Source organism: Ornithorhynchus anatinus, chromosome 17 (genome assembly GCF_004115215.2).
Source record: "Ornithorhynchus anatinus isolate Pmale09 chromosome 17, mOrnAna1.pri.v4, whole genome shotgun sequence".
NCBI lineage: Eukaryota > Metazoa > Chordata > Mammalia > Monotremata > Ornithorhynchidae > Ornithorhynchus > Ornithorhynchus anatinus.
Genome location: NC_041744.1, coordinates 45,183,367 through 45,187,129, shown reverse-complemented (window position 1 = coordinate 45,187,129; position 3,763 = coordinate 45,183,367). Strand labels below are relative to the sequence as shown.

The window sequence follows — 3,763 nt, the reverse complement described above, 5'->3', positions numbered from 1 at the left end:
CTTTTTTTTTCCAGAACATTTTTCAGGATTCATGAAGCCATGAGCCTGAAGGGAGTTGGATGTGTTGAATAATCTAAGAATTATAGTCATTAACAAATTCATTTTCTTCTGTAATAATTATTTATGGTGGACCACAAGATACTGCATGCTACTGCGAGACATCCAAGTGTGGAAGACAAGTGGTGTTGTTTTATGTAACAGAGATATCACTATCTCTTTAAAGAAGAAGTAACTGAATGATTTCACATGGGAATCAGTAAGTTTAGAATGGAAATATCTCACGAGGCCCTGAAACATTGGGGATGATACTCCTCTCAAGTCTACAATGTCCAATTCTACCCAGGAACACTTTGCTTTGCAAAAACAAGGGCACCATTTTGATGACCAAGAAATCAGTGCAGTTGACCAGGTGAGCATCCAGGATTCTTTGTGAGGAGGTACCTGGGATGGGATTGAGATGAAATTCCAAAATTGGGGTTTTTCATAGACAGACTAGTGAGTCCTCTGTTTGCAAATGAACAACCTGAGACCCTCACAGTTACTTTCAAAGACATATTTTCCACTTTGATAGATGCAGTTACCACCTGTTTGTATCTTGACGAAAGTGAGCCTGTGAAGGATAATAGAAATTATTTTTGATTAGTGATATATGCTACGTTAATCCAAGCATTGATCTTCTCCTGCCTTGATTATCATATCTGCTTCCTCACTACCTCTGGTCTCTCCCAGCTCCAATCCATACTTCACTCTTCTGCCCGGATCATTTTTCTACAAAACTATTTAGTCCATGTTTCTCCACTCCTCAAGAACCCCCAATGGTTGCCCATATGCCTCTGCATCAAACAGAAACTCCTAATCATGGAATTTAAAGCACTTACCTTTCCCCTTCCTACCTTGCCTTCCTGATTTCCCACTACAACCGAGCCCGCACAGTTCACTCCCATAATACCAACCTGCTCACTGTATCTTGATCTCGTCTATTTCACCACTGACCTCTCTCCCATATCCTGCCTTTGGCCTGGAATGTTCTCCCTCTTCACATCTGACAGATGATCACTGTCCCCACCTTCAAAGCCTTATTGAAGACACATCTCCTCAAAGAGACCTTCTTGACTAAGCCCTCACTTCCTCTCCTCCACTCCCTTCTGTCACTATTTCACTTGGATTTGCTACTTTTATAAACCACCTGCTCAGCCCCACAGCACTAATGTCCATATCCATAATTTATTCATACAAGTATCTGTATCCCCCATTTGACTGTAAGTTTGTTGCAGACAGGGAACCTGTCTACCAATTCTGTTACACTGTACTCTTCCAAGCACTTAGTACAGTGCTCTGCACACAGTAAGTGCTCAACAGATATGGTCAATTGATTGTCTGTAGTAGGGGTAACACAGATGGATTTATTTTCCAGCTTCATAGATGTGAGAAACTCAAAGTCCTTAATAACAGAACACATGGCCCTTCTTTCATACGACAGAGAGGAAAACCTTGGGGCTGCATTGTCCTGAGTACTGACTGCTGAATTCAATTTACTTCAGCTAATGATGTCAACTCATGCACTTATCCAAACACTGGAAGGCAGCTTTCATTGAGAATCTTAGCTATCAGGGAGACAGAGATTAGAGCTCCGGGGTTGCAGAGTGTATGTGCTGAGACAGATAGGGAAGCATCCTGCTAACATCATTTCCTGCCTTTTAGACTTGCCCTGAGAAATTCCTCTCTGCTCCTGAACCTTAAGTCACAGCCTAGGTGAGAGGTAGAGATGCTGCTTTCCTGCTCTCATTCCGGGGAGGAAACCAGAGCAGAGAATGGGGTCATGGAGCTGGATGAATCCAGGGACAGGGTTCCTTCTGTTGCTGGAGCCTGACTGGACTGGACTGTCCATATCCACCATCACCCCAACCCAGGGCCCGGGCACCAGGGACCTCCATACACTGAAGGGGAGCTCAGGGACAAACCCCTTGGAGACAGAACAGTCTTTCAGAGCCTGAGGCTTACCTATGACTGGAGAAAGCTGTGCCACTCTCCCACTTCCAGGAACTACCAGGTCCAATACGAGTCAGCCCAATCCATGCAAAGATGGAAAACAATACTATGAAATCTTATTGAGAATCAAAAGCAGACCAAACAGGCACAGTGCTGTGTCAGAAAGGTATGGAGTTACCAGTATCCATGGTTCCCAGGTTTCTCGTCTGGTAGAAGACTCAACCTGCTAACCACATTCCACCCTGTTCCATGACTATTTCAGTCCAGGACACAATCGTTGTCTCTCTTTACATATTACTCTCATCCCCCCTCAACCCAGTTCCCTAGGCAGAAAAAGGTGTCAAGAACACGTTATTATTAACTTGAGACTCAGCTGTTGGGGACTGGCTTGAAAATTGAGTCTTTCCTTCTTTGAAGAACAGCCCCTACCGAGTCCCATCATAGCAAACCCAGGCTCGGTTCTCATGAAGGAAGTGGAGATGTGAGAGTATCTCGTCTCAGGGATCCTATAAACAGCCTGGATCCTGATACATCATCCTTCAGTGTCCCTGATACTCACTCAATCAATCCCTTCTAGAAAGTAAGCACTTTGAAGTCAGCAATCATGTTTATAATGATAATTATGGTATTTGTTAAGCACTTACTATGTGCCAAATGATGGGGTAGATACAGGTTAATCAGGTTATCCCCCATGGGGCACATAGTCTTAATCCCCATTTTACAGATGAGGTAACTGAGGCACAGAGAAGTAAAGTGACTTGCCGGAGGTCACACAGCAGACAAGTGGTGGAGCCGGAATTAGAACCCACATCCTCTGACTCCCAAGACCGGGCTCTTTCCACTAAGCCATGCTGCTTCTCTAACTCATTCACTCTACTGTATTCTCCCAAACACGGAGTACAGTAATCTGCACAAACTAAGTGCTCAATAAATACCACTGATTGATTGATTGAATGACTTTCAACCACTGCTCTAACTCTAGTTTTATACTGCAACGGTGGCTACGTTATGCAGCCAGGAGGCAGGGCCCAGCTGTGTGTGATTTGGGGATTAAAAAGTCTAATACTGCGTGTGTACTCAATAATGGTCACCCTACAGATTTCAAAGAGAGTTGGATTAAGTCCTTTCCTCAAGTCACATTGCCCTTCACCTGGAGAATCCAAAGCACATTATCTCACAGGGCCTCAGAGTGCAGAGAAATTGCAGGGGTTCTTCCCTCCAAATGACAGATGGAAAAGGTGAAGATCAGGGAGACTAAATGACCAACCAACAGTGACACAACAGCTCCCGAGCAGAGCCAAGACTAGAGCTCTAGAGCACAGGGAGACTCTCGGTGGACCATCCCTATACAACCCCTCCCCTTTTCATGTGAAACCTCAGAATTACCTCCTCTTCCTCGCTGTCTATCCACAGCAAACTGGACTTCAGAGCTGCACAAGTCTTCTTGCTGTCATGCCAGTTCTTTTTATCTTTGGAGAAGAGGTAACAGCTTTTTCTTAACTGAATCCAGTCCTCTGGACAAGGGCCCCAGTCACATCCTAGATAACAAGAATGGGTTAGAATTATGTGCAGAATCAGATGTTTCCTGAGCTTTGGTTGTCCCAGTTTCTACCACCTCTTTCTCTCATACACACAAGAACTTTGGTTCCACATAAGGGGCACTGCAGCCTCAGAAGAAGCAGTTTTGGTCTCTGTCTGAGCTGCTCTGGGCTGGTTATTTGGACCGCTCAGTGCTCGCACCTACCAGTCTCTTTGATGTTGTTGGGAGATGGGT

At 44.8% G+C, this 3,763-nt stretch overlaps 1 long non-coding RNA gene across 1 annotated transcript; it reads right to left on the bottom strand.

Moving 5' to 3' along the window:
• Positions 1-460: 460 nt before the first annotated feature.
• On the bottom strand, positions 461-3,531 carry LOC114817938. The gene is made up of 3 exons (XR_003765775.2): positions 3,376-3,531; positions 2,002-2,043; positions 461-610 (listed from the first exon to the last, which is right to left on the bottom strand). It is a non-coding gene; the product is annotated as an uncharacterized LOC114817938 (long non-coding RNA).
• Between the last annotated feature and the right edge of the window lie 232 nt (positions 3,532-3,763).